This window comes from Solanum pennellii, chromosome 1 (assembly GCF_001406875.1).
Source record: "Solanum pennellii chromosome 1, SPENNV200".
Taxonomy (NCBI): Eukaryota; Viridiplantae; Streptophyta; class Magnoliopsida; order Solanales; family Solanaceae; genus Solanum; species Solanum pennellii.
The window spans coordinates 7,575,660-7,589,012 of record NC_028637.1 but is presented as its reverse complement, the minus strand read 5'-3'; positions in this window follow the sequence as shown (position 1 = coordinate 7,589,012).

Genomic DNA, 13,353 nt, shown 5'->3' with positions numbered 1-13,353 from the left:
GCTCACACTTTTAAAATTGAAAATATATTTAAATATATACTTAAACATGAGTAAAATAGCGTTGTACGTCATCAAATAAATTGTCAAATCTCTCTATAACAGTCTTTTTTATGTAATAATATTTTATAATATAACGTCAAATTTTCTTTTTTGAAATCTTTTTTTATTGTTGATATATATGATCTATATAATAACATGTCGTTATAACAGTTATGACATGTCGATATGTTCAGATAAATAACGTCATTATAAAGTAATTTGACTTGTATAATAAATGTAGATTGAGTTGTATTAAATAGGAATACATGGATTATTGGAACATAGGATTCCATGGATTATGGAATGTTATTGCACACATTCTTATTATATTATTCCATTTGAAAAAACAAATAGTTAAGTCCTAATGCCATGGCTTATCTAGCACGAATAACCCCAACAAAAACACTTTAAAAATTGTGTCGGGGAATCAAATTCTTTGAATTGCTTCAGTTTCAAGTTTAAAGGCATAGTTAGATTTGGAATTACACTAAAACCTCACCAAATTAATATAGGTGGGATCATAAAATATTATTATTTTATAAAGGTATTATTTAATTGATAAATCAATATTTATTAATTAAAAAGTGTTTTAAAATTCATGTTCAGAAATCCAGAGTTCAGAAGAAATTGTCGATATCATGGAAAAAATTAATGTTTGTGATGAAGTTGAAGATAATACAATACATTTGAAACCAGTTACGTGCAAGGAAACACTTATCACATCTCGAACTTTTCGTAACTTTATAATACAGTTCGAAAAGACAACATAAAAACTTTAAGAAAAGTTAGCCATAAACTTCAATTAGATATAAAATTTAACAAAAACAAAAACAATAAAATCACAGTTCACTGAATTGTCTTATACATATTTATAATTTTGAAGAATTATTAATTTATAATATAAATGAGACCATATATTTATATAAGAATCTTCTAAAAATATATTATCTTATCAAAATTAATAAATTACTTCCATTGTCCAAGTCGAGATTGAAGAAAAATATTATCTTATAGAGATTATTATTTTATCGAATATTAATTTAAAAATATTTTATTGTAATTTATCTACATCATATATTTATGTCAAATCATATTAAGTAACTATCATGATCAAGTGATTAAACAAGGAGAGATATATATTAATTAACAAAGAATAAGTGAGAGACATTTTATGTGAATACATATTATGCATTCATTAATTTGATGTAAGATCAGTGTAGGAGAGTCATTCTATGTTCAGGAGCGAATCTAATGCGTAAAAGATGGTTTAATTCAAACTATAGTATTTTAGCTCACAGTTTGTATTTATATATTTAAAATTAATTAGAAATAAGGAGAGAGAGATATTAATTAACAAAAAATAAGTGATAGACATTTTGTGTAAATAATATTATGAATTTATTAATTTAATGGAAAATCAATGTAGGATATTCATTCTGTGTTCAGGAGCGAATCTGATGTGTAAAAGACGGTTTATACCAAATAACGTTATTTTGATTCACATTTTGTATTTATATATTCAAAATTAATTTTGAAATATAGATAATAATATATTTTGAACTTGATAAAATTTTAGTGACTACGATAGAATATCATACTCTAAAATAAGAATTCAAATTTCAAATTTGCTTTTATTGTGGTAGCAAATCATCATATACTAAGAAATCTTAATTCTCTTTTGGTGATTCGTACATGACAACTTTTAGCACTATCCAACAACTAATTAAATCAAAATTCGAGGGTTTTAAAAGTAAGAATAAACGAACATGTGATATAAAGGTGGTCTTTTAGACCCAAATATTCTATGCCTTTTGAACCAATTATTATCGATTCGATTGTGAGGTATAAAATCATGGAACTTTAATGCCTAATCACCCTCTCTAACCAGGGTTACGTTAGAGAGTTGTTCATTCAAACTTAATAATTTTGACCTAATTTATTAAATAACTAGGTAATTTACGCACATTTTATGAGGGCATAAGTTATTTTTCTAATTTTTTGAACAACATTTCAAATAATCGCTTTTATAAGGGGAAAAAAAGTAAATTGTTGTAGGTTTTTAGAACATTTCTAGAGAAATTAAATGATTTGATATTATCACATATTTTGAAAATTGTAAATATATAATTAATGATTAAAAATATCTTTATATCTAACTGTTTTTATCTTTTACATAATTTATCATATTATATGTTATATGATATAGTTGTTGTCTTGTTAAAATTGATTTATGTTTTTATGTAGCGACTAAACATCATATTTTATATTTTGTTGTATATGAAAAATATAGAATCGTATAAATTTTTTTGTTAAAATGACTCCTTGTGTAAATATATTTATGTGAAAATTTTCGATAATAAATATGAGTTATAAATAAATTAAGACTATCAAAAAATGTACACTGCAACAACTTAAATAAAAAATTTTTGAGACAATCTACTTGTCTAAGGTCAATCAAATGTTCACCGCTTTTCGTTATTATTTAGAGCAACTTACAAAAATGACTATATTTATAGGGTTATTAAAGTTTAATAGATATAAGTATGTTATTTATAAAAAATAACTACAGTTTAACTCTTTTTCTAGCTATATTATTGTATATGTTTTTTATTTTTCTATTTACACATTGATACAGTTTTAATTACAATGAACTAAATAAGGAAACTGTATTAATTGTATGAATTCAAATTAGTATCTTTATTTATAAAATTTAAAGTATTAATATATCAAGGATACAAGTATTTGTAAAAACTTAATGTATTAATATATTAAACAAGATAAAGTATAACAATTTAGCATATGAACACGATAGTTTAAAAAATGAATACATTGTTATTAAACAAAAAATGAATACACTAATATAGTATACATATGAATACATTGTTGTTAAATAAAGATGAATATATTTGACAATACAAAAACAAAGAAAAAAGGAAAATAATAGAATGTGTGCAAGTATTTGGTTGTATAAAAAAATGAAAAAAATCAACAAACATCAATATCTTTTTGGTCAATTTTTTCTGATAATACTTGAGGCTTGGTGTTGACTCATGTATTTGTTTATAAAAAATAGTATTAATGTATATAATTATACTTGTATTGCCTAATTAACCTTTAAAATTCGATAGATTACTTATGTATCCAAATATACTTGTATTTAGAAATTACCATTTCAACTTGTGTTAGTATTACTATGTACATAACTATTCTACTACATACAAATTTGACAATTACACAAATCTCAATCTCTTTTTGTTCGTGAACTTCTTGTACTACTTTTTTTTATAACTAGTCATTGTAATATAGAAACAAGTCAATCAAAATTCTATAAAAATAGATGTAACATATATGTATACAACTATGATCTTCATAAAAACGAGGAGATAATCAATCAAGTGATATCTGATGAATTCAAATTACAAAAATTGCTCCTAAAATCATCAAAAAGGTCTTAATTTGAAAGAAATTTGGGAGAAAAATACATAAATTTTGTGATATAGGAAGATTGATGAAGGAGAAAGTATTAGTGAGGATAAACATGGGGAACCAATCACATAAACATGCCTAGACATAAAATAATAACTTTCCTATTTAATATTAATAACTTTTCTAATTATTTTTATATATAATTAACTTTGCTAGTTATTGTGTAATTATATCCATATAACATAAAAATTAAAAAAAAAAGAATTGTAGCTATTTATTTTAAATGTATATTAATGTTTGGCATATTTTGTAGTTTTTTCTATTATTAATCTAAACAATGAAAACTTATAGAAGGAGAATTATAAATTTGGAACAACAACAAAATTATATTGTTGACCCTTAAAGAATTCATTCTTAATTAAACTGCAGAAGGCCCTTTGGATGCTTCATCAATGAAACTTTATGACTTTTTCAAGAATATTTACGTATGATTGCTGCATTATGAAAGTACAAAATGTTTGATTCTACACTCATGTTAAAGAAATATTTTCGAACATTAAAAAATTGAAAAAGAGTCTAACCTAGATAATTCAAACGCTCAACAATGACTTGGTACATGAGGGATAACAAATCTATGTTAATAGACATTTCTTTTGTAGATTATAACATATTACTTTTATTTAGAGTAGGTTTTGTTTCATATTCTTCAAATTAAGTTTGACGAAAATAATCATAACTTACAACAAAAATATTTAAAAGAGCCGAATGAAAAGAAAAACATTAAAAGGACAAAATTTTATCATAGTCAAATTATGTACATACAATTGTAAGGAGACAACAAAATAGCGAGGAAAAACATACATTAAAGAGAGTAAATTATGGATATTCATTGATGATAACAAATCATTCTAACCAGAAAAGTTCCCATTGTTTTGAAATAAGATACCTTAAAAATTGACTAACATTTCAATCCTTAAAGTACTCATAATATCCAATGATAAAATTTAGTATAACAAATAACAACATAAAAACCAAAAATATGGGCATGCCAAATTATTAACTCTCATAGAATTTCTTATGTAAAGGAATAACGTTCTTGATGAAGAAACTTGAGATTTGAAAGGGCTTTTTTTAATGTACCTTCAACAATTTCAGTAGAGAAAACTTGCTTGAATATTCAATTGACATTTGTTATTTAATATGTACTAACAACTACTTATAACAATAACTTTGCATAAACATAAACAATAATGTTTAAAACATATACTCAAAAATGACAACTTATAAAATAAGCATAAACTAATGATTGTAAAAAACATACCAGGATATAAGGGTGGCAGTGGGACCGGAATCGGGACTGCCGGAGCGATATTAACCAGAATCGACACAGAATTGGGAACCACCACCCGGAATAGTTCCGATCAAATATACTTGTACCCATTCCAGTCCGCTAGGGAATCAGTACGGAATTGAATCGGATCGGATCGAATTCCGGGACTGGGCGGGATTAAATTTTAAAAAAATTATTAAAATCATGTAAATGTTAAAGCTTTTATTGTTTTAAAGTTAAAAGATTATATTTTTCAAACTTTTAAAGTTAATTATTATACTTTTTAAACTTCAAAGTTTGAAAGTTTGTAAAACTTTAAAGTTTAAAGTTTAAAAGTTTGTAAAATTCAAACTTTCAAATTGTAAATATATAATTTCAATATTAGTTTGAAACTTTGAATATAAATTTAAAATTTTATATTTCTTGTTTAAAATTTTAATTTTAAAAGTTTGAAAATTTAAATTTCAAACTTTAAAAGTTTAAAAATTTAAAATTCAAACTTTGAGGTTATAAAAGTTAATTTCAAACTTTAAAAACTATAAAAGTGTAAATTACACAATAATAAAAATTAAATATAAGACAATAATATAAAAAAAATAAGGCGAATAGCCTAGAGTTTTATTAATATTAATTTGATAGTACAATTTGATCTACAAAAATATTAGTAGAGTATTAAAAGATCTAATCGACACAGCCACCTTCTAGGAAGGATTCTATTTGAATAAGTTCTCGAATTATCATACTCATACTAACAGACAATTAAATATTTAAATGTAATAGTCGGTGCTACTATAGAGATCTTTTGTTAAATCATTTAACATTTCTCTAGTAACATGATCGGGAATTGGTTGAATAGATAAATCCTCCATTGCTTTAATGTCGTCCTCACTATAGTCTTGCATTATTTCATCAACGTCATTTTGAAATTTGGTCGGTAGTGGTTCACGACCCAAATTTCTTCTCTCAGCATTAATCCAATCTCTAAAAAATACTAATATCTCCTATGCTCTCCAATTTGAAACATTGTTGCACTAAAAAAGCCTTTCGAAGCTACTGAAGATGCTTGAAAAGCTAATACATCTCGAGCCATCGGTTGAAGTTTTGGAAATTCTTTGCCGCAAAATCATTTCTATTATTGTGATGAAGTTCAAGATAAGAATCTAAATAATCATCAATATTATCTTCATTAAGTCTATTCCTAGAACTTTCAAGTTTTTGATCACTTGATATATTTATATTAAAATTATATAAGTCATACAATTTTCTAGCTTCAGTTTTTATACTGTCTTTACCTTCTTGAAAACTGGGTATTTTATCTTTTTCACTATTAATATCCAAGTTAAAATATATTTTAACAACTGCCTTAGATGCACCTACATCTTTGTAATGAGGGTTTAACAAACAAGCCGTTAAATAAATTTTAAGTATAGGAATAAAATATTTTTAAAATTTTTCAATCATTTTATTAATAGTTTGTTCAAATACTGATTTATTTTTAAATTTATAAAATTTAGAAGAAATCATACAAATATCAGGTAAAATAGTGCAAATGGATGTATAATAAAGTGCATATATTCTTTTGGTAGTTAAATAAAAAACTCTTAGGAAATCTATGAGTTCATGTATGTCATGTCAATCACTATCATCGAGTCTATATGACATATCTGATTTATGAGCATTCCAAACCATTTGTAAGAGTTTTCTATATTCGTAAGCGACTACAAGCATTTCATATAAAGAATTTCATCTAGCAGACACCGTTTTTGGAATTTTTCTAGGTGGAAGATTATATTCTAAACAACGATTTTGAAAATCTTTACGGTTAGACTTAATTTGACATAAAAATATAAACGGCAAAGGGCCTAAAAACCCTTACAGTATTGAAAATGGTACAAAATTACCCTCCATCCACCTATTGGTTCCAAAATACCCTTCCTGCCCACCTATTGGGTCCAAAATACCCTTGTCATCCACCTTTTGGTTCAAAATTGACCACTTATTTAACGGTTTTATATTTAAACTATTTAAATATTTTTTTAAAATATGTGGCGCTAAACTATTCTTATAATTTAACTTATTAGTATAATTTATAAATCAATCCATTACCCACCCATTACTAATTAAACCCACCAAATTAATAAACCCGTCACATTATTAATGCAACAACAGAAAAGCTACTGCCAATTGAGTGTTTTTAAAAATTTGAGACGAAAATATCTATAGAAGTAAATTATTATACATTCAAGTGTCTAAATAAAAGTTACCGACAAATTTAAAAGTTTGACTATGTTCATCTTAATTATTCTTACGTCTCAATTATGTGATGTTACTTCATCGGTAACTTTTTTTTTCAAAATAATATATTAAAGGTTTTAAAACAAATCATAAATATTTATAAAAGTATATTTTAAAAAAGTGCATGAATTAATTCGGGATATATTAGTTCTTTACATTTAATCATAAATTTCTAATTCAATCTTGAAAGAGAATCATATTGAAAGTGTCATCCTAAATAAGCGGCTCAACATAAATTTAATTGGGGTTTTGATTCGGACTCGAATAATTTTGGATGTCATTTTCAGGAATCTATAATTTCATTGTGTTTTATGAGTGTTTATGACGATTTTGATATTATAGTTGGATTATTAATTGGGTGGAATTTATTTAGTAATGAGTGGGTAGTGGGTTGGTTTATAAATGATACAAATAAATTAAATATAACCAATAGTTGAGCATCAAGTATTTTAAAAAATATTTAAATAGTTTAAATTTAAAATCATTAAATAAGTAGTCAATTTTGAACTCAAAGGTGGATGACAAGGGTATTTTGGAGCCAATAGGTGGATGAAAAGGGCATTTTGGAGCCAATAGGTGGATGAAGGGTAATTTTGTACCATTTTCAATACTTCAAGGGTATTTTAGGTCCTTTTCCGAAATATAAAATGACATGCATTATCAACTTTCGTGCAACCGTTATCATACATTTGTATATCATCTCTAACAATCAAATTATATATGTGTGCAGCACACCTAATATGATAAGCATCAACATAAACAGGGCAAAGAGAAGGTTTTAGCATTTGAATAGCAACCGTATCATTTGCAGCATCATCTAAGGTGATACTACTTATTTTATCACAAATTTCATATCTTTCTAAAATATTTAAAATTGTTTGAGCTATATAACAATCGGTTTTTTTTTTACATCTGACAACATTTATAACCTAAAATTCTTTTTTGCATACTCCAATTTTCATCTATCCAATGTGCAGTAACAGTCAAATAATCATTACCGTTTACACTACGGCCCATATCAGAAATAATAGCTATTTTACAATTATTATAATAAAATAAACAACGAAGATATTTAAAATGTTGTGCTTGATAATCAAATACAACCTTTTTAATTTTATTTCTAGTAAAACCTTTAAAATGTGGATTATACACAATTTGAATATAATATATAAATCTGGGATTTTCAGCAGAACTAAATGGCAAATCCATAACAACAGTCATTTTAGTTAATTCTTCAAGATCTTTACAATACGACCGTGGTAAACTAGAGGTAGAGCCAGAAACATTAGAAGGATTTAATTGTGTTTGGACCATGTTAGAGTCGCCTACTCCTACAGTTTCAGGAGGAGGGGGTACCATTCTTTTCAGATTCGGCTACCACTTTAGCATGCAAAAATTTATTTTTACAATATGACATTAAATGATTAGTCAAATGTCTCATCCCACCTTGTTTTCCAACAGTTTTATGATTCAATCTATGTTCACATTTATTACAAATAGCTTGTGATCTATCTTTATTCTGTGTCATAAATTTTCACACAACTGATTTTTTAGCACGTTCAACCTTAGGCCTAGGATGTATGGGGAGAACGGAAGCAGGACAACGAAAGGGAGCGGGACTAGGAGCGAGACTGGGATACGAGTACTAGTAGTCGTAGGTGGCTCAGTTTCATCATCATCATCATCAAAATTAGGAGTATCAATATAATCATCAGTATCAGAATTTTTATCAATATTAAAAAAGTATCATTAACATGTGTATAATCCTCCGTATTCATTCTTACTATAACATATTTTTTAGTTTTAGATCTAGAAGAACTACCGATTCTTTTATTATCGGAGGATCTAAAGTTCGTCATATTTTGAACACGCTCGACTAAACTTTTTTTACCTTTTTCAACAACATTTTTATCGAAATTCATATTCAAATATTAAAGGTTAGTAAATTATATATAATACGAAAAAATGTAATGCAAATAATAATTAATCACAAAATAAATAAATAATTATTGCAAAAAAAATGAGATGTAAATTGTAAGTTGGAATGAATGTACCGAACGTCTATTTAAAAAAGTAGACGTGTATGACCGCCGAAAGTCGAAAGTGGAAAGTGAAAAGTTAAACTTTGAAGCTCTGAATCCAATTTTCAAAGACCAAAATTGAGATCTCAACAATTTTAAGAGATCAGAGAGTACACAAGTAGAGAATAGAGAGTTGAAGAATAGAAGATGATTTTGTGAATTTGTGAGTTAAAAGAATGAAAGTTTAGGGGTATTTATAGGTAAACAAAAGGGTTAAAATGTATTTTTTAAAGGGTGTAATTTGGAGTAAATAGGGGCAAAGAGCCGGTGGTGGGCCCCAACGGTATTATTTCAAAAAATCGGGATCGAAACAATTTACCGAACCGGGACTAATCGGTAAACTCCGGTTGCCGTCCCATTACCTGTCTCGAACGTCGTCCCTACCGTTTCATACCGGGACTAATCGGAACAGGACTGGACCGGTAACGGATCGGGATGGAACAGAATCGATTCCGTTGCCACCCTTACCAGGATATGCAACATTAGAATGAAACAGAATAAAAAAATCATGCCCACTGAATGCACAATCTAGTCCTCTATTTATAGACATAAAATGGTACCGTAAAAAGTGATGATTGTGTCTTATCGAAAAGGTCACAACTCTTTGGAAGAGTTACAACCCTTTGCGAATGGCACATCATTTCGTAAAAGTCACAACTTTTCAATAAAGTCACAACTTTTCATGAAAAAAGTTATATTTTTTTAATAAAAGTTTCAATTTTTCATAAAAGTCACAACTTTTCATGAAAGAGGAAGGCTAGTTTTGAAAGTAAAATAAATTTAAAGAGAATCCTTGCTTGTGGTGGTGCCACATAGGCGGACCCAGGGTTTTCTTTTATATATATATACTAGTTAAATTACCCGCGCTTCGCACGTGATTGAACTATGTTATTAAGCTCACATTGATCATTCGATAATATTCAGATTTTCGATGTATACACTACATTGTCGAGATTATTTTATCTTAAGGGAATCCAAAATCTTAAAGTGCTATGTTTTTTTTATTTTTTATAATTTTTATACAAAAATTATGAGTGATAGAGTTATTTTTTAAGTATAAGAAAAAAGTATAAGAAATCTCTATGGAAATAATTGGTCAGAAGTAATGGAACTTTCTAATTCAAAGAACTTAAATTGAACAGCATCAGACATTAAAGAAGAGACCAAAAAGCCTCAAACAACAACACTCCCAAATAAAGTGGAACATCACGTCCATACAAGAACATATTTCACTAATTTAAATGGAGGACCTTCGGCTCTTTTCTAAACCAAACTTTTTACACATACCATATTAAAATCTCGAAGATAATTTTTTGAGTGCTTGAACTCACAAATTTTCATAAATAATACTAAAGACAACTTTACTTTCCTAACAACCTTATTTTCCTAACAATCAAGAAGAAAAATGCATATTGCTTAACATATTTTTTTTAAAAATAGTCTATCGGACTTTATCCAAGTTTATAGTTCACAAATTTAATTGAAAGAAGCCAAAGGAAAGAGTTATTACTTCTTTATCAAAAAGCATAAATCAAAACTTGATCAAAAGAAAGAGTTATCACTGCGGAAAAAATGTTCTTTAGAGATAATTATAAATGTCCCTCGAAAAAGTCCATAGCAATATTGAATGTAATGACAATTAATTAATGTAGGTAAAGACTCTAGCACTCTTTATTACTGTGCATATTCATTGCCGATAAAAAATATTTTTGTTTTAGTGTATTTTGGACATTTATTTGTTTCAAGAAAACTTGATCTCTTATTATTCCTAAAAAGAAGAGACAAAAAAATATGAAAAATTTGTTAACTTGCGATAAAAGAAGTGAACTAATTGTCTCTTACTAATTTTCTAGGAAGGGTGCAATGACATATAAAACGTTTGTACCTAAGAATGAGCAATCAATATTAATTGTGGCAAAGAAGAGAGCAATCTGTTTGGTTCTTTTAAAAAACTTCAGCATTGATTGCGTATTAGTTATCACATATTTATTGTTATGTGCTATCAAAAGTAGCACAAACCACACGAAATTTTCTCAAAAAGTATACGAAAAAAATTATAGAAAGAGACAAAAAGAAAGATAAATTTTCAATCATCCTCAATAGAATTTTTAACTAAGTTAAAAAAAAGACACCAAAATAGAAAAAAGAAATTGCAATAGAAACATGAATTACTATGACTTACAGTTAAAGATTAAGCTTCATTAGATAGGAGGAAGAAAACTTTGAGAAATGAAACACACTTCATAAGAAGCTTATTTAATGTATTTAAATTCAACTCCCCTATACCGAAAAAGATCTACAAATAATAATGACAAAAATAAATGTTTTGTTAATAAAAAACCCAATATAATGAATTGAACAATTTCAGCAGTTTTGTGAGTTGTGGACTGAGAGGTACAAGAGTATTAATGTCACACTGTGATTAATATCATTTTCTTTGTTTAAAGGAAGAAACCTGTAGGAAGGGAAGAAAGAGAAGATCAATTTTCAATCATCCTTGCTGAAATTTTTCACAGAGTTTTAAAAAGGTCACCAAAATAGTAAAAAGAAATTGTCACAGTTACATGCATAACTATGACTTACAGTAAAGATTAATCTCCATAAAGTAGAGGAAGAAAACTGTAAGGAATGAAACAAACTTCATAAGAAACATAATTAATGTATTTGAATTCGACTACCCTATAACGAAAAAAAATACAAATAATAGTGGCAGAACATTCCTCTATTTATACTAAACAAACTGTAGGTCACAACTCTTTGGAAAAGTCATAACCCTTCGGAAAGGTGACAACCTTACATAAAAGTCACAACTTTTCATAAAAGTCGCAACTTTTCGTAAAAGTCATAACTCCTAAAAGTCACAACTTTTTATAAAAGTCTCAACTTTTCATAAAGTCACAATTTTCATAAAAGCTGCAAATTTTCATAAATTCGCAACTTTTCATGAATGGGAAAGACTAGTTTGGGTAATAGATAATTTTAAAGGGGAATCCTTATTTGTGGTGGCGCCACATAGGCGGGTCTAGGATTCTCTTATATATATATATGATTATTAAAAAAACATAAATAATTGATTTCAAATCACATAACCAAATAAGTTAAAGATTGAATATCAGATGTATCCGATAGTCATACTTTCCTCTAAAGGTGATAGTCTTAATGTAGCAGTATGGTTCATGTTAGAGTGGGTAAAAGTCTTACATTGATTTTTGGGGTTGAGTTAGGTCCAGATGTTATATCTTTACATGGTATCGTAGCTAGGTCTACATCCCCATTTAAGGTCTCTGTCAACGTGCCAGTAGTCTCACGTTGATTGGAGAATAAACTGGTGGTCTACTTATATGGATTTCAGCAATCCTCTCCTCATGAGTTAGCTTTTGGGGTTGAGTTAGACTTAAGTGTCGTATCTTTAGAGCTCTCGGTCCACGCATCAATTAGGCTTGAGCTTGAAAGGTGGTGCTAGACTGAGTGAAAGTCTCATATCGGTTGGAGAATGATCTGAACAATCTTCTCCTCTTGAGCTAGCTTTTTGAGTTAGACTCAGGGTCATATCTTTGTTGATAATAAAACTTTTATTTCTATTACAACAAAAAGTGATTTCAAGGTATCCACCCTTCCACCACGGCTGATATATGAGAAGTATATCCATCAAATTATACACTACTTTCTTGACATATCTCTACATAACCATATAGTTGAAGCACTGTCAATCAGCTATTTCTTAATTCTTCTTAAGATGTTTACACATATATTGGCATGATTTAGTATTTGTAATAGATAGTGTTATCACAAAATCATTAACTGCAACACTTACCAGACAATGGATGTGGTCATTAGTATTATTAAAGTACGTTATAGACTATTTTCAAAAAACAATTACCAAACACATTCAAGAGTTCGTTTTGCCATTCTATTTATTGATTCCATACTCTTAAGTTCTTACCTAACGTGTCGAGCAAGAATGAAGGACCTAAAATCGAAACACAATTACAAATCCCGTAACTTTGGCTTAGATTATGAATATGTTTAAGAAATTACCAATAGTGCAAATAATAGGTTTCGAATCAAGTAAATTAGACGGGATCTGGTAGAATTTCGAGTCGAAATCCATATAGAGTTCAAATCCTGAATTTACCTCTGACCAAAGGCACATAGGGAGAGGGGTGGGGTGGGTGGGGGGCG